The 23,782-nt window shown below is 39.4% G+C and overlaps 1 long non-coding RNA gene across 24 annotated transcripts in view; it reads right to left on the minus strand.

Annotated features, from left to right (window-relative positions):
* LOC140517652 (uncharacterized) overlaps positions 1 to 23,782 on the minus strand; it is a 67,714-nt gene that overhangs the window by 21,781 nt on the left and 22,151 nt on the right. For 18 of the 24 annotated variants that reach the window (XR_011971708.1, XR_011971703.1, XR_011971697.1 and 15 more), the window contains one exon: positions 1 to 23,782. This exon is cut by the window's right edge and continues 8,677 nt beyond it. This is a non-coding gene — a long non-coding RNA (uncharacterized lncRNA). The other 6 variants (XR_011971706.1, XR_011971693.1, XR_011971698.1 and 3 more) reach the window with 5 other exon arrangements.

Here is a 23,782-nt window from a genome sequence, read left to right on the forward strand (position 1 = left end):
CTGGTAGGAAGCTCTGTGGTAATGAGATTCTTCACCTTTCAGCAGGCTGGACTGCTCATTAAACATGTAGAAAGAAGCCCCAGGCCTGTCTTTGAAACCTTTCTAGCTCATTCTCCATAAGCAAAGACTTCAAGAATTCAAGGTCACCTCTGTCCCAAAATGAAGCATCACAGGAGGCCTTCAGTAAAGGTTGGATTCATAAATAAAAATACAAATATAAGTTATGGCTATTATTTGCATATCTCTAGCTTTCATCTTTCAGCATGTAGATAGAATGAGAAGGGGAGGATAGGTCAGATTAGATTTAGCATTGAGCCCTTTCCAATTTTTGGTCTTTGTATGAGGCTATTCACAATAGTGCCTTACATCTGTGTCATGCATCACAGCATACAAAGCCCTTCCACATCCACTTTCATCCTTGGTCTTTGTAACATCCCTGTGAAGCTGGCAAGGTTTTTAGCATTATTGCTTCAGTTTTACAGTTGAAGAAATTGAGGTTTCTTGAAGTAAAGTAATGGCTCAATGTCAAGCAATGAATATGTGGTGAAGCCAGAAAGCAAAGCCAGTAGCCTGATTCCCAGGCTGAACATTTCACTAGGCAATAATGCATTCTAGTTAAAATGTCATACTATAGTTTCTATTTTAATTAATGGGGGGAAATATATATATATATGTATATATATATATATATAGATAGATTATTTTACTATGTTCAAAAACCTTTAACAAATTCAACACAGGAGCAGATTTAACCCCAGAAGGAAACTTAGAGATGACCTACTCTAAATCCTTCATTTTATAAATATGGGAACTGAGCCCAAGAGAGATTAAATAACTTACCCAAGATCATATAGATGTGATGAGCCCAAATCATCTGAATCCAAAAGCCAGATTAATTCCATAAACCTCACACTCTTTTCTTTAGTTCTCAGCTTAAATCAATGATTCCAATTCTGTTTCTATTAAAATTAAAGATAAAACCTAGAAGAAACCACCTACTCTGGGTGTAGTCAGTCATATAAATATATTAGGGCGATAAAGAATGGATCAATAGCAACTGAAAAATTTACAAACTGACAAAACTTCTCCTGTAGTTACTGCTCCAATGATTGAGTAGGAGTTCAAACAGCCAATGCATTGGATGGAGCCCTGAGCTCACAGCTGAGTGGGCAGATTCTGAGATCAAGGTCCAGGTACAGAAGTTGGTCATCTAAGTGCTTTGATTAAGGAAGAACTGCTGCAGACCTCTTCCTTCAAAACCTCCTCTAATTGAGACTATTATAAAACACAGCTGATATAACACAGCTGAGGAGGGCTTGTTCAGTCTCTGCTTGGACCCTTCCAAAGAAGGGAATCCTACTCTCTCTCCACATACTCCATTCTACCATTATATAGCTCTTGAAAAATTCTTTTGTTTGTTCATTTCTGTTTGCTTCTTCAGTTGGTTGGTTGCCTTCTCTTGGAGATAACATCCAATTTACCCTGCCCATGTCTTATCCATACATTATTCTCTTCATATTGTCTCTCTCATTAGTCAGAGAGCTCCAGGAAAGCATTGACTGCCCCCTCTCTTTAGATACTCAGTGCCTGACATAGTGTCTAATACATAGCAAGAGCTTAATAAATGCTTATTGATTTACATTGCCTTTCCTAAGATTGAAACAAAGTTTTTTCCTCACCTTCTGGGACCAAGCAGAACAAGTTCAATTCTTCTTTCATATGACAGCCCTTCAAGATTTTAAAGCAGCTGTCCTACTGCCCTTCCTAAATCTTCACTTATTAATTTAATAAGCTTTTATTTAGCACCTGCCATATGTCAAGTTCTTGCCTGGAGAGTCTGAATACAAGAGGAAAAGCAATTCTCATCCTCAAGGAACAGGAATTCTCACCTCTTACATTCTTTTAATAACAGAATTTCATTTTTTCTAATTACTTGTAAAGATAAATTTTAACATCAACTTAAAATTTTTGAGATCCAAATTTTGCAATTTGATATCAGTTATATGTGAAATCATATAAAACATATTTTCATATTAGTCATGGTATGAAAGAAGAAACAGACCAAAAAAATCAAGAAAGTGAAAATAGTATGCTTTGATCTGCATTCAGACTCCATCAGTTCTTTTTCTGGATGTGAATAACAATTTTCTTTGTGAGACCTTCAGAATTGTTTTGGACCATTGTATTGCTGAGAATAGCTAAGTCATTCATAGTTCATTACTGTTACTATATACAATATTCTCTTGGTTCTGCTCACTTTACACTGCATCAGTTCATTTAAGCTCAGATTTTTCTGAAATAATCCTGCACACAGAAAGACAGGCCAAGCAGATTCAGTAGAGAAATAAAAGGCAATTTAAATTGATGATTAAGAAATCATTTGTCTTTGTTATCTCCTTCTCTTTCCCTTTTCCCTTCTTCCTCCTCCTCCTCCTTTTCCTCTCTTTTTTTCTCTTTCTCTTTATCTTTCTCCCTCATTCTCTCACCACTCCTTCCCTCTTAAATGATGAGTATTGAGGGACATAGCAACCAATGAAGCAGACAAAAATACAAAATGGTCCCCCTCTTGAGGCCACTGTAAGAACTTTAGCTTCCATAGGACTATAGCTGAGAATTATCAGTACAAAAGGGGGTAGAATTTCCTAAGAAGTATGTGAGCTTGGACCATCTATGTGAGAATGTCATCCATTGGTCAATAAGTAGATATACTTATACTGGTGGAATGCCATTATCCCTAGTGACATTTACATGACAAAAATGAAAACAAAAGACAATGAAACTACACTGAAATGGGAAAACAGGTCACAGATTCTCCTCAGAGATTCAATGAAAAGTAAAATTGTTTTCTTTAGAAACCCAAAGGTTGCAAGAAATAAATATTAATGGACTTTGAAGTACTCACATGAAGCATAACCAATTAATCCATAAACATTCATTAAGCTCCAAATATATGCCAGGTACTGTGCTAAGCACAATAAAATGAATCCTCTTAAAGATAATTGAAGTTTTTACCAACATATATTGCAGAGAATGGAGTAAAGAAATGCTATGAAGAATTTAACAATGTACTAACTAAGCCAAAATATTTTTGGATACATTGCTCCAAAGCCATATCTCTGCACATTGTGGCTGTTTTCTACCAGAAGATCATTACCAGAAGGGAATAAAAAGGATGTGAGAGAGGAAAGGAGGAAGGGAAGGAGAGAAGAAAGATGGCAAAGAGAGAGTTTTAAGGAAGGGAGAGAGGGAAGGAGTGAAAGAAGGAGGAAAAAATTAACTATGTACTGAGAGAAGAAATAGCTGAGGTTGATTTTTCAGCTATTTTTCATTTTACAATTGAAGAAACTGGGGTCTAGGGAGGTTAGTAACTCACCCAAGGTCATACAGGTGTTAGGCATGAGATAGAGGATGGACCAGGTCAATGTATTGAGGTCCAAGGTTCTTTGCACTGTCTTGGCCCTGCTACATCTATTCTAATGACTTTATGAATACCTTGATGCAATGTCATTTCAGTACATGCTTGAATAGTACTTCAGGATGTCTGATATCAATTCATTCTCTTAGAGTATTTTTTTTAAATCTCTTTTCCAGGAGATATGTCTGGGACTCATTTGGCCTAGAATTACACAGTTAGTGTGCATGTCTGGGATAAGTTTGGAAACCAGGTCTTCCTGGCTCTCCTATGCCATACTGTCTAAGCTAGTTAAATTATCTCTAAGACAAAAGTACAAAGTCTTGCCCAGGAACAGGTGACTGATTAAAGTTCAGAGGTGGGATAAAAGTCACATTCTTAGGGTTCTACAAAGCTTTGGATCTTCTTTTAGTTTGTGGAAGAAAATAAACACTCTTGGGAAAGTCACCTTGAGTTGAGAGGGGACAAAGCAGAATTACACAGTTGAAAAGATTGCCTGCTTGTGGTGGAACATTGTTTAGCCCCCTTAACCAAATACGTCTGCAAGCATCATTAGCAGACAGTGCATTGTTCTCAAAGTGGCACGCTGCTCAGACAGAGCCAGCAAAGGTAACTAGCAACATAGTCACCCAAAGAAAGAGAAATGCTTTTAGACATACTTTTCCAGCAAAATAAGCAGCCCATGTAGATGCAATCATCCTTGGCTCTTGGGGAAAATAGCGCATCAATACATCCTCTGAAATTAACGGAATACAGCCAAGAGGCTGACAAGGAGAAGTGGAGGAGTTTGAAAAGCACATGTGTCTTCAGAATAAATGCTCAGCTTTTGCACTATAGATGGAATGAGACTACAAGAAATCCAAAAGTGATCCAAAAGTCAGACTTACAAGCAGAGAAACTGTGAGGCACCAAAAAGCAATGAAGGAACATGACAGATGGGCCAATTGCCAGTCAGATTTAAATGCTGGGGGAACCCCATGGATTAGAGAATTGGGAATTCAGAAAACCAGTGTATATGAATACACTCTGTTTCTTCGAGATTCAGCTCCAGAGAATAGGATTCTGCCACCTGCAGCTGGCATGGACACCCTGTACTGTATATAGTTATGTTTTTATTTTATAGTTAATTTTCAGTATATAGTTAATTTTTTCCTCCTTCTTTCACTCCTTCCCTCTCTCTCCCTGGTCTGGTAATGATCTTCTGGTAGAAAACAGCCACAATGTGCAGAGATATGGCTTTGGAGCAATGTATCCAAAAATAGGTAGGTTCTGAGCACTACCATCCCCATCCTTGCTTTCTGCTGACTCAAGTGTCCCAACCAAGACTGAAAGAATGGATTTTCTGTGGGATTCTTTCCCTTTCGAAGAGATGATTCCCATTTCACTGCCCTCACTCACACTGAAAGAAAGATTTGTAGTACATAAAAAAAATAAGGATCACAAGGAAAAAAGTAAGGTTATTTTGTTGACTAAATTTATAAAGGAGATTCAACTAATGAATCATTTATTCCATTTTGACTCCTCTCAAAAACAGTCATCTCATAAATAAAAGAATTTAAGCTCATCTCTACAGTATTTGATATTATTGGTTTAATTTATCTTCCGTGGTCTATATACATATGTGAATGTTTTATGTTCCATCACTTAGAAATTCAGTTATGACAATTAAGTCTGGCTTTCAAATGTGTAAATACACATGCAAGAATAAAATTTGAATAGCGTCTCCCTCTCCTAATCCCACTGTTTGGAAAGCCTGACTGGCCGTATCTGCACTAACAGCTTTGGCGTAAGAAGTAGAATATAGTTAGAGTAGTTAGAGCTCTGAGTCTGGCCTCAAGAAAACTGGGTGCAAACCTTGCCTCAGATATTAGAGTGATATTGACCAAATCATCTCCATCTTTTACAGCCTTTGTCTATAAAGAGGGAATCACCACACTTACATCACAAAGCTATTATGAAGACAGACTTTTGTAAATCTTAGAGTGTCATAGAAATGAGAGCTATCATAATCCTAGAACCAGATTTTTTTCCCAAAACCTCTGAGTCCTGGCCCCACCCTCCCCTCCACATAATAAGCCAGATAATGTGATAAGAAAGGGCCTTGGTGATCCTGGGAATTCAGTTTCTAATTCCCACAATCATTTTCTAAATGAGGAAAACAAAGTTTATGAAGAGGACACAATCGTCAGCTGACCAGTTAGTGACAGAATTTAAAAAAATAATTCCATAAACCCAGGCAGGCAAGTATTATAACTCCCATTTTAAACAACAGAAAACGGGACTTCTGAGAAATCAAAAGACTTGGCTCAGATTTCTCAGCTAGTAAAAGGCATAGTTTTAATATAGAACCCTCAGGTTTCCACTGTTGGACCCTGTGCACTCTATTCCATTAAAATTAACCTGATCTTAATAATCTGTGCATGGATTATCTAATTGCGGGAATACTTCAGATAAACTTTCCATCCTAGATTGACTTCTGTCTCTTTTATCTCCTGACACTTCTAGCATCTTCTGAACTGCTTCTAAGCAAGAAGGATTTACTAGAGAATGAAAGGAATAAAATTGCACAACAAAACATTGATTAAGACACTATTATGTGCCCTTTATGCTAGGCCCTGAGAATACACAGAAAAAAAAGAAAGTCCCTTCCCACAAAAAAGTTAACGTTCTACAAGATGAGAGGAACTAAGATAGATGGAGTAGATAAGAAAAGTATTCTCATATAATCCATTCTAAAATCAAAAAGCAATGCCTGGGGAAGAGGACCTGTTATTCTTCATATACTGTTCAGAATTCAATGTTCTTTTTCGGCATTGGGAGCTGCTATGGAATGTATGAGTGGATCCAAAAGGATTGCATTGCCCTGGATTATAACAGAATCATTTTTCAAATTTCTCTGGAAATATTTTTCCTCAGACTGATTGTTACAAGTCTTCTTGAGCAGACCATATCAGTGGAATGCATTCTGAACATATGCTCACTCAAAGTATGTTTTTTTCAATGCAGAAGCCTATTAAAAGGCATATTAAAGCAGGCAACTGGCATGGAAATATAATGAGGAAAATTACTGAATCTTCCTGATTCCTAGAAAGAATTGATCATGCTCAATGTCTCAATTTCCTGACCATCACTATCACTCACCATGAATTTGGCTTCTGTCCCCACTACTCCAGGGAAGCTGCTCTAAGTTTTCCAGAGATTGAATAATTGTTTAGTCAAATGGCCTCTATTTATCCATCATCCTATTTGACCTCTGAAGATCAGGGAACCCCTTCATCCAGGATGTTGTTTTCTCCTTTGTTTTCTGTGTCATTAGTTCTGCATCTCTTTCATTTGAATATTCCTCCTTTGCTGATCACTTAACTGCCACACGCTGTATGAATGTACCTTCAAATGATGTCCCTGAACCTCTCATTTTTTTTTTCTTTTGATTCTCACCTTGACAATCTCATCCTTTCCTATGGATGCAATTCACTTTTCCATGCCAATCACTCCCCATATCTATATGTTCATCTCTTTCTTGAACCCCAGACCCATATCCAACCACCAGTTTGATACCTTTGGCTGAATCATCAGCTCACATTCAAATATCCCAAATAGAATTTATCATCTGTGTACACCTAGAAAAAGTGCTCCTCTTCTAATGTTGTGTCTTCCTGTGGAAGTCACCACCTAACTCCCAAATCCATCTCCTCACTCCAAGGTTATTTTAATATTCTCCTAATAAGTCTCTTTGCCTCTAATTTCTCCCTTCTTTAATCCATCCTTCAACAATTGCCAAAATGTTCTAAAACACACTCTCTCTCATGCCACTCCCTTGTTCAGAAACATTCAGTGGCTCCCTATTGCTTTTAAAATAAAAGAAAAACTTCTCAGCCTGGAATATAAAGTCCTATGAAATGACTTTCACATCATTGCTCCTCTGAGAGTTTATCCCAAAAGTCATTTGTATTCGCACAGGTTGTCCCTTATTCTTGGAATATGAGCCTTCTTCATCTCCCAATTTCAAAATCTTTCCTTCATCCAAGATTCATTCAGCTCCCTCTACTCCATGAATCCATCTTCTCATAGCATTAGTTAAAAGTTATTTCTCCTTTCTCATTCTCCTTTCTTATTTTTCTGAAAAACCACTTAGGTTCTCTCTTTTGCTTCCATCACTTTCTTTTTTATCTTTGTATTGTCATAACTGCTATTCTCCAATAGGTTATAAAGTCCTCAATGGTAGGGGCTGGTTCACTTTTTCATTTGGACCACCAGCTCTTGTAATAGTGACTGGTTCATTGGAAGCACTTAATAATAGTTTGTCCAATTTGACTTTGAAAGTGACAAAAGAAAATAAATGCAAGCCAGCTGGAGGGTAATATAATGATTTGGTTCTTAGAAATTCTAAATCTATAGGTCTTTGAGACACAGACATAGTGCAACTGGGCTATGTCCCAACCTTTTTTTAAGATTTAAAAGATTAATTCATTTCATCAGATACAAGAGTACTAAGGTTTAGGGAGTAAATAATCCCATTTGGAATCCCATTTTCAGATCGTAAAGACCCCCAAGACTGTAAATGCTGGGCTATTTGAAGATGGCCCAGCCATCTTTCAGACTCCAGGAAATATGGATATCAAGCTAGAAGGAACCACAAAGATGATTTGATCAAGTCCCCTCATTTTACAAAATTAGAAACTGAGATGTAAAGAAAAGAGATTGAGACTGACCTGAGAAAAGACTGGAGGACTTATCATATTAAACCACGAAATAGTTATCTAAGGCATTCTCTCAGGAGGAAAAACAGATGTTTAGGCTTTCCTTAAGAATAGGAATGGGGAGGGAGGGGGAAGGAGATAACACATGGGATTCCATTGGTGGAGAAAAGGCTAAGAGACGACATTTCCTCTAGCAGTAAACAGTAAAAGGGGTCAGAGGTACAATTTAGACCCAGCCATTCCTGTCTTCAAAGTCCAATATTCAGCCACACTGCCTCCCTATGTTTCTTACATGTGTGGGTATGTGTAGGTGCATGTGAACACATATGAACCTATGTGTTTAGTGAGCATAAATAGATTTATTAATATCATTTATATCCGTGTGATGAGTTAGCTTAAGTGGATATAATGATAGTAGTACTACTTTGAGTAACTCTAGTGTTTAAGTTTTGTAGAGCACTTAAAATTCATTTAAATTAGGAGGGCATTGACTGAAATCCTGACTCAGACACTCTCTAGCTGAATGACCCATGGCAAAGCACTAACCTCTCAGCCTTGTTTTCTTCCTCTGTAAAATGAAACTAACAATAGCACCTCTAGGTGAGGATGAGATGAGCAAACACCAAGCATTCTGTAAACCTTGAAGTGATGCATGTGTGTTAGTGACTATTAGCATTACTATCGCTATTAACAACAAGGATATTTTGTTAGATGAAGTGGATGAGCCATGTAGCCAGAAGGAGAAAAGCTGTTAGACTATTGAGAGAAGCAGTGTGTTTGACAGATGCTCCATGAGGATGTATGGGAAGATGGGGACAAGGGTCATTCAGGATGCCCAGGCAATGAGGGGACGTGATCTGAACCAGGAGAGGGAGTGAACACATTGGTGAGGTCTTATCCCAGTGGGAATATTGAAGCCTCCCTATTAGAGATAATAAACCAGAAAAAGTAGAACACAGGGAACAGGACTCCACATTGTCTAAGTAATGGCACAAAGTGCACCAGTAGAGTGCTGTGGAGATTAACTCAATCAATGAGCAAGCACGTATTAAGCATCTGCTACATGCTAGTCACCATCTGGGTGCTGAGGATACAGTGATGATAAGAAAGAAACCCTCCCTGCCCTCAAGGAACATCTCATCTATTATCATCTCTCCAAGTATCATTATTTTTCTATTTAAATATTACCAAGAAAATGCAAATAAAGAGATCTCAACACAAAAACAAGGTGTTAAGTGAAATGTCAAAACCAAGTTTGGGGAAGGGGAGGGAAGAGGGGAAGGATGGTTTGGAGGGCTGAGCCTCTGAGTTAGTGGGTGAGGGACTCATAATCAATCTCTGTAGCTGTCTTGAATACAGATATTTTCTTCTTGCTCCAGAATGTTCTTTGAATTAGGTGGGATAGGGGTAAGGGGTTCAAAAGCTCTTAGGAATGGCAGGGGGTTTGAGTGACTAATGGCATTTTGGAATACTTTAAATAATATTTTAAAATCTCACAGCCTGGGTAACAATGTTGTGAAAAGTAATTCACACTGGAGACAAGGAACTTGAAAAACCACTGGATTCACTACATGGCTCTTTAGATTGGTGCTAATTCCTGACAGTCGTTTGGCAGGTTAAGGAGAGCCAAAGAAATGAATACCTGAGGAGAGGGGAAAGAAGCTGTCAGACTCTGAAAAGCAAATAAGGAGGCCTGTGGTGACAGGCAATGTAATTCCCATGGGACTCATTTACAAAGAATTCACAGCAATAAAATTTGTGGGGACAACCTGCAAGGAAACCAAGCTGTCTCTGGAGGCATCTTTAAGACATAAGGAAATAAGGCCATTTTCCATGGAACCAGACAGTCCGACTGAAATGGCCCTAATATAGTTGTACATGTACAATGGTCTCAAGGCCTAGGGTTCAAAATGTATCACTGTGGTTTCAGGCAGAGCAACTTTGAAAATTAATCATTGAAATCACTGAAATAAATCCACATAGTTTTGTATCCAATGTATCCACAAACACTCTGCTTTTCCATGTATACCGTTTCATGGGACATTTAATAGTGAAAATCATGAGAGCTCTATATGATTGATCACAAACCTCTGTGATCTGCAAAGCACTTCACCCACAGCATCCCTGCGAGTCACACAGAGGAAGCATTGGTCTAGCCATTTTATAGAGGAAGAAACTGAGGTTCATAGCAATTAACTAATCTTACCTGTCCTCCATACCACACTTTGGGGAGGAAAGGGAAAGTGAGGCAAGAGGAAAAAAAGGAGAGAGAGGGAGGGAAGGAGGAAGGGGGGGAGGGAGAGAGAGAGAGAGAGAGGTTGAATGAATGCTAAATATTTCATGAATGAATATGCTTATATACTCACAGGATGGGAATTGGTAGGGATGGGGCCACCTGGAAAAGGAAAGCATTGTTTGAAGGATCAATGCAAACTATGCAGGACTGAAACAAATGTGAATGCTGAAAACCACTTGCAAGGCAAATCTAAGGGTTTTGCTAAGTTCACTTGATGAATACGGCCATTATTGATCTTAGTGTCAAGGGAGAAATTAACGTACATTTGGTCCATTCATCTGTGGAGTCTGTAAACTGACTTTAATACCTGTGCAGAGCAACAGAGTAAATTAAGAAGAGAGGTAACAAGGTAGAGTGGGGACAGGGGCAGATTTGGTTTGAAGATGTGGGTCTAAATCCCAGCTAAAGGACCCTAGCTGTGAGACTTTGGGCAAGTCATCTCACATCTCTGGTTCTCCATTTCCCTCTCTATCAAAAAGGGCAAGGGACATGGATTAAAAAAAAAAGTTTAAGTCCTCTTCCAATTCTAAAACCTATGGATGCCGTTTTTTCCATAGTTTCTACTGCTGTAAAATGGAGATTGAAATATTGTCCTACCTTGTATAGCTGTTGTCAAGAAAGTCCTCTGCAAAACTGAAAGGACTGCACAAACAAAAGTCATGAGTTCTGTAGATGGGGTACTAGGCTAGGCACAGTGGGAGTAGAAAGAGCCAGGTACATTCCTTGTCTGACTCATATGCTCTTGGCTTTGTTTCTGATTTTCCAGACTTAAACCTGTTGCCTCACCTACAGGAACCTCTCTTAGTTGGGAGGCCTCTTCACCCTGGAATATCCACTTTCCTATACCTTCTCGTATTAGAATGTCCCACCTCCATGCGGGACCTCTTTGCCTGGTGGTGAGTTCCCCCATAGGCATTCATTTTGCAGAAGGGTCAAGGCTGGCCAAGCTTCATCCCTTTCCTGTGGTGTCCCATGGGTACTCCTTCCCTCTTTTCATATTTCTTTTCTGCGTTGTCTTCCCCTATTCTAATGTAAACCTTGGGAGGGCAGGAGCTGTTTTTTCTTTTTGCCTGTATTTGTACCCCCAGTGCTTAGCACAGTACCTGGCACATAAAAATGGTTCCATAAATGCTTGTTACCTTGCCGTATCTTGTCTTCATGGAGTTGACATGCTGGCATTGATTCCCACTCTGCCCATTGGACTTCCACACTCAACAAAGAATGAACAGCTGCCACATAGCTGACTGGTGGGGGGGGGGGGGTGCTGTCCCAAACATATTCACTAGTGTCATCCTGGCTAACATCATGATCAGAAACCTCCTCTCAAAAATGTAGAATGTACTGGAAGAGAAACAATGATTTTCAGTAAGTTTCATGTAGTGGGGAAGGGAAAATAATCTAGATAAAAGGTCAAGGTCCTTTAAACAGCAGTTATTGGGCACCATTACATGGGTTCAAACATTTCTTCTTATCCTACACAGACTAGCCTGAGGATGGGGAAAAATCTAATCTTCTTCTGGTTGCCTTGGGGAAACACAACCACTACCCCGAGTCTGTTCTTACTGATGGAAGAGAAGCAAAGTGCCTGGTGACTGTGGATCAAGAGAAAGGGACCTGAGTTGTGGGTCCAGAAGACTCAGGCCAGGTTCTGTAACTAATTCTCTCTATAACCTTGACTGCCTCCTTTCCACCTCAGGCTCCAAGGAGCGACTACATAATCTCTATGGTCCCTTTCACTTCTAAAGCAGCTAGATGTGCATTGAATGGTATGCCCAGAGTTGAAATAAGGGGAGACCTAAGTTCAAATCTGGCCCCAGATACTTATTAGGTGTGTGACTCTGGGAAAGTCACTTAGCCTCTGTCTGTCTCAGTTTTCTCATCTATAAAATCAGGATAATAATGCCCCTATCTCCCAGGGTTATTGAGAGGATCAAAGGAGATCTTTGTAAAGCACTTAGTGCAGAGCCTGACATATAGTAAGCCCAATACAAAGGTTTACTGCTATTATTATCAATATTCTAGGACACCATCAACCTGCTTGTCTGATTTTGTTTAACTGAGATCCTCCTGAGGCTCTCTGGGCACTTTTTGGCCCAGGGATAATTGCTATTAATTCATTAATCATGAAGGAGTTAATCGTGGAGTAGATGAAGAGTGCCAAAGAATCTACCTATGTCAGCGAGTCAAGTACCTGGGTGTTCCATTGTTACTGACACTGCAGCTACCCACACATGGACAGTCATGGGATCATGGATTTAGACTTAGAAATTTTACAGGTGAGTAAACTAAGGCCTAGAAAGGTTAAAGGACTTACTAAAGTAATGCAAATATTGTGAAATTGATATGGAATTCAAACTCAGGCCCTTGAAATTCCAAATAGATCTTTTTACTATTTTGCCACTCTGCCATGAGAACTCAGAATGAGAAGGGAGATAAATAATAATTCTGTTACCTGCTACAGAAAAGAGGATTCTTAATTTAGGGTCTGTTGATTTTTTTAATATTTTGTAACCATTTAATTCTAATTAGCTTCCTTTGTAATTCCACATATTTTATTTTATATATTTTAAAAATATCCCAAGACAAATAAAACCCCTAAGAGTCAGAGTTTCTGAGTAATTAATAATCAATTTATTAATTATTCTAGCTGGCAATCAATAAATCAATGGTCAGTGGTTTCCTTTTGTAACCAAAGAAGCCAAGGGAAATCCTGAAATGCCTTCAATCCCTTCTGAAAGAGAATTTCCCTGACAAGTGAAAATCAACCCTGATTGGTGGATATTTAATGAGGAGGTAGACTAGAAGTCTTCAGCTCCTCCTACTGAGAAGGTGGTTTGATCGTGAGACTCAGCCACCTCCAGCACTCTGGACAGGGGAATCCATCTCCACCTAGACCATTCATTGATTTTCTCCTTCATAAGCTGGGTTACCCTAAACTCAAATGGAGGGGTACAAGGTCAGGAGTTCCTTTCTGCAGGGAAGGATTTGGCCAGACTGGATTCTGTTTATACTTTAAACAAAAATCAGGTCTCCTAGTTGGGTGAGGTGTAGCCCAAAATTGAAGAGAATGTTTCTTAAGGGCTAGGAGCAATCTTATTGGTCAGTCATGCCCTTCAGAGAGACTTTAGCAGGAGCTCAGTTTTAACAGAAATAGAAAGAAAATGGTGAGTCACAATTAATCATTAATTATTGATGTAATAAGATAATAGTAATTTCCATCAATTCAGAGAAGGAATCCATAGCTCTACCAGAGGGATTTGTGATGCAAAAAAAATAAAACTCAAGAGTTCGTCTCATGATTCTCTTTGAGATGTTGAAAGGGGTATTAGACAAAATCAGTAGCCATTTGATAGAAATATTTCTAGAGTTTGTTGCCCAATCTTTCCTTTTCCCCATGGCTCCCTCTCCTTGGATTCACTTGTCAATGTCCTTATTGCAGCTCCCTCTCTCTAACTCACCCCAACAAAAAAAGGCAAAAACAGCTTCCTTTTTGTCATTCTGTTCCCTGCATCTAGCACAGGTGGTACCTGGCATGTCCCAGTTGCCTAGTATGTATAAACCGTACTGAGAGGCAGCAGTAGCTCTAGAATGTAAGGGAACAGCAATGACCATTCATGGGATGGGGAAAGGGAGGGGCAAATCTAGGCAGGCAGAGGGTTGCTTGAACTCCCATGAGTTCATAGCTAAGAAGAGTAGCATTGAAGTGAATGGAGCCCAAGAAAATGTCAACCCCTCCATAATCCCCAAAAACTAAGGTAACCTCTCAGCGTGTCTTAGTTTCCACATTGGTGAAATTAATGGATTGGTTGGTGTAGATGAAGGTAGATGGAGGAAACACAATGTAGTGGGAAGAGTATTGGACATTAACTCTAGAGCCATGGATTTGGATTCTGCCTCTGCCTCTCACTGTCCATGGGACCTTGAGCAAGTTATTTCAAAGTTCTGAGGGTCAGTTTCCCCATCAATAAAAGGGGAAAATAGAACAGTCATATCCTATCTCACAGGGTGTTGTGGAGAAAGTGCTTGAAAAACCTTGAAGATTTCTATAAATGAGAGCTGTTGCTCTTATTTTTTTACAGCTCTAAATAACTAACACTTACCAAGAGGAAGCCCCAGGAAAATAAAATCAACACAAGTATTCCCAAGAAGTTCTGGTAGCTGTTGTCTGCAGATCCCAGGTCACTTCTCTTCCTTCCTGAATGAGTTCAGTACCTGGCTCACAATTTTCTCTTTTCACTAACTCATGCCAGAGGATTTCAATATATATATTGACTTTCCCACATAACCCCTAACCACTGACTTCCCATGAGCTCCTCTTCTAGCCCACCTCAGCCACACATCAGCCACACATTATACAGATGGTCATACCCTTGATCTTGTCATCACCCACAAAGGTACAAAGTTTATGTTCAAGAACTCTGAAATTCCCTTACCTGACTCTGGTCTATTAGATTTTTAACTCTCCTGATTTCCTTTACTCTTTGGTTATACTACGACTTCTAATCCCTTGGTTCATCAATTCTCTCCCAGTCCCTCTTGCCTACACTTGTCATGCTCTCCTCTTCTCCCCATCTGGACTTTGATAAACTAGTTCAACTCTACACAGTCCTGCTCTCTTGAATCCCTAGCCTGCTTATTGTATTTGGCAATTATTCTCAGTCAAATTTCATCTTTGTTTCAAGACCACCACTTATCACCTTCACTCCTGCACATGTGCTGCTGATGGAATGTGGAGAAAGTCATACAACCTTTCTGACTGGGTCCACTACAAATCTATGTTACACAACCTCACTTGGGCCATCACTGCTGCTAAGTACACATAATATACCTCCCCAATCAACTCACTCTCCCACTTTCCAAACCTTTTCATCCCTCCAAAAATCTTCTGTGTATTTCTGTCCCCAATAGCCTATCAGCTGAAAACCTTGCTACATATTTTATGGAAAAAATTTAAGTCATTCACTGTGAGTTTTCTCTTCTCTCCTCTTCCTCATCCCCCTTCACTCATGTGCCTTTTGCCACTATCTCTTCCTTCCTCCTTGTCTCACATGATAAAGTGGACTTACTCTTTAATAAGACTGATCCTTCTCCTCATTTAAGCAATCATATTCCAGTCTGTTTCCACCAACAGATTGTCCCTTCTTTCATCTCTACACTTCTACTTATTTTCACTCTTTCCCTCTCTAGTGGCTCATTCTCAATTACCAACCATCACATCCATGTCTCCTTCATCCTAGGGGGAAGAAACTTCTCTTAATCCTTCCATCCCCATTATCATCCTATATCTTTTCCTCTCCTTGTATCTAAATTCTTCTGAAAAGTCCATCTACAACAGGAGTCTCCACTTTCTTTCCTTTCACTTTACTTTACTCCTTACAACCTGGCTTCCAATCTGATCATTCCACTGAAACTGTTCTTTTCAAAGTTACCAAAGATCTCTTTTTTAAAGGCTATTTTATTTTTAATTTATGAAATAAAACAAGCATTTCCATAACATAGTACAATAAAAAAGATTGATTGCACATGAAAATACAAATCTATGTACAATTTGCTATTTTTTCAAATATACATCAATATTACCATGTGGATTTCTTTGTTTTTCTTTTTTGTCCTCTCGCTCACCCTAAATGATATCTTTTTTCCAATCCTCATTCTCCTTGACTTCTCTGCACCCCTTGACACTGTCGGTTACTCTTTCCTTCATGATACTCTCTTCTCTTTAGATGTACAAGACACTACTCTCTCCCAGTTTTCTTCCTATCTATCTGACTTCTCCTCCTTCATCTCCTTTGTGGGACCCAGATCATAATCTCTAATCATATGTGTCCCTCAAGGTCTATCCTGGACTCTCTTCTCTCCTCTCTCTATACTACTACACTCAGCAATCTCATCAGCTTCCACAGGTTTAATTACCCTCTCTATGCGCAGGGCAGGAGTGAAGCAAACCCCTGTCCCTTGATTGTGCCACCTTGGAAGAACTGAGAAATTACAGATCCCCAGAGTACACCATCCTCTTAACAAAGGACTCAAAAGTCAAATAATAGGCTGGGAAAATTCCCAAAAAAGGGAAAAATAAGACTATAGAAAGCTACTTTCTTGGTAAACAGGTATTTTCTTCCATCATTTCAGATGAGAAAGAACAATGCATACCATCAGAGGAAGACCTAAACATGAAGGTTTCTGCAACTAAAACCTCCAACATAAATATGCAATGGTCTCAGGTCATGGAAGAGGTCAAAAAGGATTTTGAAAATCAAGTAAGAGAGGTGAAGGAAAAATTGGGAAGAGAAATGAGAGAGATGCAAGAAAATCATGAAAAGCAAGTCAACAGCTTGCTAAAGGAGACCCAAAAATGCTGAAAAAATAACACCTTTAAAAATAGGTTAACTCAATTGACAAAAGAAGTCCAAAAAGCCAATGAGGAGAAGAATGCTTTAAAAAGCAGAATTAGCCAAATGGAAAAGGAGGGTCGAAACCTCGTTGAAGAAAATAGTTCTTTAAAATTAGAATGGAGCAGATGGAAGTCAATGACTTTATGAGAAACCAAGAAATTACAAAACAAAACCAAAAGAATGAAAAAATAAAAGATAATGTGAAATATCTCATCAGAAAAACAGCTGACTTGGAAAATAGATCCAGGAGAGACAATTTAAAAATTGTTGGACTACCTGAAAGCCATGATCAAAACAAGAGCCTAGACATCATCTTTCATGGAATTATCAATGAAAACTTCCCTGATATTCTAGAGCCAGAGGGCAAAATAAATATTTAATGAATCCACTGATCACCTCCTGAAAGAGATCAAAAAGAGGATTTCCTAGGGATATTGTAGCCAAATTTCAGAGATCTCTGGTCAAGGAGAAAACACTGCAAGTAGCTATAAAGAAATAATTCAAGTATTGTGGAAATACAATCAGGATAACACAAGATCTAGCAGTTTCTACATTAAGGAATTAAAGGGCTTGGAATATGATATTCCAGAAGTCAAAAGAACTAGGATTAAAACCAAGAATCACCTACCCAGCAAAACTAAGTATAATACTTCAGTGGAAAAAAAATGACCATTCAGTTAAATAGAAGACTTTCAAGCATTCTTGATGGAAATTCAAGAATGCTTGAAAGTTCTCTATTTGACTTGCAAGCACAAGAATCAAGAGAAGCATGAAAAGATAAACAGGAAAGAGACATCATAAGGGACTTACTAAAGTTGAACTGCTTACATTCCTACATGGAAAGATAATATTTGTAACTCTTGAAACTTTTCTCAGTATTTAGATAGTTAGAGGGATTATACACACAGAGACACACACATATATACATATGTGTGTGTGTATACATATACAGAGAGCACAGGATGAGTTGATTAGGAAGGGATGATATCTAAAAAAATAAAATTAAGAGGTGAGAGATGAATATATTGCTAGGAGAAAGGGAGAAGTGGGATGGGGCAAATTATCTCTCATAAAAGAGGCAAGAAAAAGCTTTTTCAATGGAGGAGAAAAGGTGGGAAATGAGAGGAAAAAAGTGAAGCTTACTCTCATCACATTTGGCTTAAGGAGCGAATAACATGCTCACTCAATTTGGCATGAAAATCTATCTTATACTACAGGAAAGTAGCAGAGAAGTGGACAAGTAGGGGGTGATGATAGAAGGGAGGCCAAGTGTGAGAAGGGAGGGCAAATGGGAGGAGGGAGTAATTAGAAGTAAACACTTTTGGGGAAGGACAAGGTTAAAAGAGAGAATAGAAGAAATTGGGGACAGGATAGGATGGAGGGAAATATAGTTAGTCTTATACAACATGACTATTATGGAAGTCTTTAGCAAAACTACACATATATAGCTTATATTGAATTGCTTGCCTTCTCAGTGGGGATGTGTGGGAGGGAGGAAGGGAGAGAAGTTGGAACTCAAAGTCTCAGGAACGAATGCTAAGAAATGTTTTTGCATACAACTGGGAAATAAGAAATACAGGTAATGGGGTATGGAAATCTATCTTGTCCTACAAGAAAAGAGAGAAGATGGGGATAAGGGAAGGGAGGGTTGTGATAGAAGGGAGGAAAGATTGGAGGAAGGGGTAATCAGAATGAATGGTGTTTTGGGGTTGGGGGAGAGGAGAGATGGGGAGAAAATTTGGACCTCAAAATTTTGTGGAAATAAATGTTGAAAACTAAAAATAAACAAATAAGCTTTAAAAAATGAAATTTAGAAAATAGAGTGAAAAAGAAAAAAAAGGAAAATAGAGTGGCAATTCAACCTTAATTAACCACTTTCTTTGGTCCTCTAATCCTAAACCAGCTGAAAAACCATAATTATTACCACTTTCATTTCTATTATGCATTAGATTATAGGCACATCCGTCACAACACGCTTAGGAGCCAGAAAGCCCCATTCTACAGAAGGTTCTCAGGACTATTTTCCTGAGATCACACACAAAAAGAACCAAAGAGATTATTTGACCTTGGGGCCCTTAGTCACCAGGTTAGTCCATCAATATCATCTCACAGAGTCACAGATCTGGGAGGGAACCTCATAATAAGGCCAAAGAGGAAGGAGGAAGGATTTGGAAAAATCCTTCCCTCCCCTAGTGCCTTAGCCTGTCATGATCCCCTGGGTGACCCCATGCTGCCTCTGGTTTTTTAGGTCACACATTGCCATGCACCAGACATCTCTGCATCCTCCATCTGTCTATATACATACCATGTCTCGTGTGTCTCAGGGTGATCCTAGAGAATAACCAAGGGAACAGTCATTAGTTACATACTGATTACAACTCACTATGTCACCACAGCCAGAGATATTTGCATTTTTGCCAAGGATGACTAGAAACACAATCTATGAGTGCAAAGGAATAATTTGTGATGAGTTGAATTGCAGACTAGTGAAGAGGATGACTTTAGTCAGAGTTGCCTTGAAGCCTCTGAAATTCTACCTCATGGACATGTACTACCTAGACACAGGGCTGGCCTGGGGTTTCAACAGTGCCAAGCACCTTAGGAACACAGAATCTTTGAACTTAACAACCAGTTTCCTTCTTTAAAAATATATACATGACATAAAACACATGTTTTGTAAAAATGGTAGGAGGGATGTGTGGATGTAAAGATAACTGTAGAGTGGGAAGTGGAGGTTGGCCACTTCTTGGCCAGTTCTAGGTAAGCCTTTAGCAAGGACTTGGGGATCACGACAGGCTAAGGCACTTGGGGAGGGAAGGATTTTTCCAAATCCCTCCTCCTTCCTCTTTGGCCTTATTATGATGCCTTCAAAGGCTTACCTTATCACAGTCAAAAACAAAAAGATCTCTGCAATCAGAGCTTGGAGTGACTGCAGACACCATCTCATGCTCATCTTGTCTACACAGGGCACCAGCATGGAAGAGCCATTCGGTCCTAAGACCTCTGGATACATGTATCCCCTTCCACAGCCTTGGAAACTGTTGTGGAGAGGGTCCTTTGGTTTCCATGGAAACAGACATCTGAAGGGAAAGAAGACTTTAAAATCATGAGTGTTGGAAAACATCCCCAGATCTGTCTGTCAAGCTAATGAACTTGTTTCCATGGAAACCAGACCCCACCCCCATCCAGGTAGGAAGGACATTCAAGGCTTCCCTCAGTTTCCCTCAGAAGAGTAATTGGCATGACTGGACTCAATGCTCTCTTTATAGCTCTGCTTTTCATAGCTGTGGATGAATTAGTCTTCAAGGGCTCTCAGGAGATGTCTTTTTCTCTGAAGAGGAAAATGGTTCTGATTTATTTAAAAGACTGAAAAGGAGGTTTCTTTTCTCTTGAAGGTCTTTGCTCTAACATATACCTTCCCAAAGAGGTTTCTATGACAATGCTCATTGATATGTTGGTTTGGTGGGAGACTATGGAATTCAGAAATAACTTCCTGGGGGATTGTACTTTGGTGCTTCCTGAGGACTCTTCATTAAGAAGTTGGGATCCTCCTTGGGGGAGGACCAAATCTTGGTTTTAATAATAATTAGAGTACAAGAAAATAGACCTAACCCTCATGAAAGGGAAGTCAAAATTCACTGGTCACTTCTGTCTGCCAGGGAGACGATGGTCACAGAGAGAAATGGCAGAATTCTGGACAAGGATTGTGTTATTGTCAGACTTCCCTCAGTCAATTGATCCCAAATCCTCAATGTCTTAGTGGACAGTCCTGAGAGGTTACAACTGTTCGCATCTTCCTTCTGTTTCATCCTGGGTCTATCTCATTGTCCATTTCCAATGTTTGCTCCAGATGTATGTGACAAACAACTAAGCATATATGTGACCCATTCACTTCATAGCAGCATCTTGCTTATAGGCATTTTTCATCCACATAGCTTTCCTTGGGTGAATAGTTCTCCCAGATCTCTTTTCTAGGAAATGGGGGATTTTCCAGGACTTGGGAGAATCCATAGAATGTCATTCAAAAATAAGAGTAACTGGAACCTTGATGTCAAACTCAAACAGAAACAAGTCATTTGCTACGAGTTCATGGTGCACTGGTCTGGAGGACCTCACTCTCATGTGGACTCTGGTGGGATTACTCTAAGCCAGTGTGGCCAACACCTTTGGCAAGCATGTTTCCCCATTTTCTGCCTCCCTCAGTATTGATCCTCAGAGGTTCAGGACCAAAGACATCTCTGTTATTACATTGTTCAAGGTATCTTGTATGACTGGGCCATAGTCATCATAGTACACTGTATTGGAGAAGAGCCTTGAAGGCTACATTTTGTTCTACTAAAACAATTTTTTTTATTATTTACAAACAATAAGAACAACAATATTTTTGACACTTTGCAGTCATTTGTGTGTTTTTAAAGATGGATTCAATTGGAGAAGATCATTTGCAAAGTCAGTTCATTTTTTTCTCTTAGTTTCAAGGATTCATTCAGTGTATCTGCACATAATCTTCATGAAGATTTTATGTACATGAGAAAGTAAGCTTCTGGGACAGAAATTACTGATATTTTTCAGTCATATGTTTCTTGACATTCACCCAAAATTTGCAATTCACTTTAGTCATTCTTCAGTTGTATCAAACTCTTTATGATCCCATTTGGGGTTTTCTTGGAAAATATCCTGGAGAATGGCCTTGCCATTTCCTTCTCCAGCTCATTTTATAGATGAGGAAACTGAAGCAAACTGGGTTAAGTGATTTTTCCAGAGTCATAAAGATAGTAACTGTTATCCCATTTCTTCTGTGTCCAACACTATTATATGTACTGGGGTATGAAGACAAAAGTGTGATGTTCCCTAGCCTCAGAGTGCTTATATTATATTGGGTGGATACAACATGCCCACAAAGGAATAAACATAAAATATTTGCAGAATTAATGCAAAGTTCTTTGGAAGAGAAGCCATGATAATTTGGGGGAACCAGCAAAGTTACAGTGTGGGATGTAGCACTTGAACTAATCCCCAAAGGGACTTAGGAATTCTGAGAGGTATAGCCAATACAGAGGCTAAGAGACAGGAGGTTAAGGCCCATGCCAAGGAAAGGGCTGGTTTCCTTAAAATGTAAATTGTGAGAGGGGGCCAAGGGCAGGAGGGAGGAGAATGTGTAAGCAGTCTAGATAGAATGGCTGCCCCCCCCCCCAACCTATGCAGTCAATTATGGGGGAAAGCCCTAGATTTGGAGTCTCAAGAACTTGATTCGATCCTTGTCTCTGCCCCTAATTAGCTGTGTGCCTTGGATGAGTCATTTCCCTTTTCTGAGTCTTCATTTCCTCATCTTTAAAATGAGGGGGAGTGCATTGAGGTCTTCCAAGGACCTGTCCATCTGCACGTCCTGTGCTCCTTTGCTCAGAAGTCTTGAATGTTCCATATTTAACTTCACTGCAGGCAGTTTTAAAACGAGGGGAAGAGATAAAACACCTTTCTGAGCTAAAGACGGGCTATGGTAGATGGGAGTTGGGTGGGTTTATGGGAAAATATCAAACATATTAGACACAGAGAAAAAGCTGGACAAATAATTCTCATTATTAGACTGATAGTGATGGTTTTTAAAATGCCCTTATAAATTAACATTACTAGAAATTTTGTTATTGTTGTTGTTTTGTTCTGCTTGTTTGTTTGTTTGTTTTCCCAGCTGACCTTATTCATAAGAGACCAGCCTGGCCTTTGAAGTGTTTTAAAAACCAGTGTAATTGTGACTCCCTAGAGTTTCCATGAAGGAGAGCTATTTAAAGGGCAGGAATACATGTCCTAGGGATACCAATGGGACAACTAATGTTGGGGAAAACAGCAGGGAACAATCAGTATCCCAATTCTCCAGCAGAGTTATTCTTGTGCCTGTGGTGGGAACAGAGGCTATGGTAGAGATGATCCTGGCTTGTAGAGTTGGCCTGGTGCCAGTGATGGTAATTAATACTGAGTATGCATCTCACCTTGACTCTACTATGTATCATATCAGTTATGCAATGCTGAGGAGGCCTGATGGAGAAGAGTAGCAACAAAGAATTCAGAGACTTCCTCAAGTCGATTTTCAAAGAATGAAAGGAGCTCAGTTGATTGATGTTCAGCCAGAAATGAGAGGAATCAGCCAAGTGGTAATTCCAACAGTCTGGAAAAAGGAGTATCATCTTCCCCCTTGGGCAGAGGCAGATAGCAAGGGTCAGGCCTCTAGAGAATCACCATTTGTACCTAAATCTGTTATCTTTGCTGAAAACACAGAAGTGGGTCATATATTCCAGATGAAAGCAAACAGAATAAAAAGCTCAGAAGAGGCTTAAGTGGGCCAGCCAGTCAAGGGTTTTAGTCCTTCTGTTATCATAGAGCACACAAAACAGGTGGGCAACCTAATAAAGAGACAGATCATTTCATTTGCAAATGAGACTGAAATCAAAATCAGAGTTTTTGGCAAACAGTAACTGAACCAGGCTCAGAAGAATTGGGATATTGGTGGAATTACTCACCATGAGAGGAAGTACATCCCCCTGGAAAGGGAGGTAAAGACAATCAACCTAGGAGTGAGGAGGCTACCAGGGGAGATGTCTAATGAGGTGCCATGTGGCTGTCATAGAGGACATTCATCAGGAGTAGACATGGGAGTTCCCATGGAAGCACTGAACCAGGTCTAGAAGAATCAGAAATAGGATGTGGTAAGTGATTTAGAAGGCCACAGTCAAAAACCAACATAGAGACAATCTGGGGAAACTGAGACTACCCAAGTAAAGAGAACAGAGAAAGCACTCTTGTTTGCTTCTGAAGCCTGTAGAAGTCTTCCAGTGACCAGAAAGAAACCTGACCATTGTCTTTAGATTCAATATCCATTTCCAAGATAATGAACTTTGTGATTCACAAAATATTAAATCTAGATGGAACATTTTACAGATAAGCAAACTGTGGCTTTGAGATCTGAAATAACTTGCCTGAGGTCACAAAG

The sequence above is a fragment of the Notamacropus eugenii genome, chromosome 1, assembly GCF_028372415.1.
Source record: "Notamacropus eugenii isolate mMacEug1 chromosome 1, mMacEug1.pri_v2, whole genome shotgun sequence".
NCBI lineage: Eukaryota > Metazoa > Chordata > Mammalia > Diprotodontia > Macropodidae > Notamacropus > Notamacropus eugenii.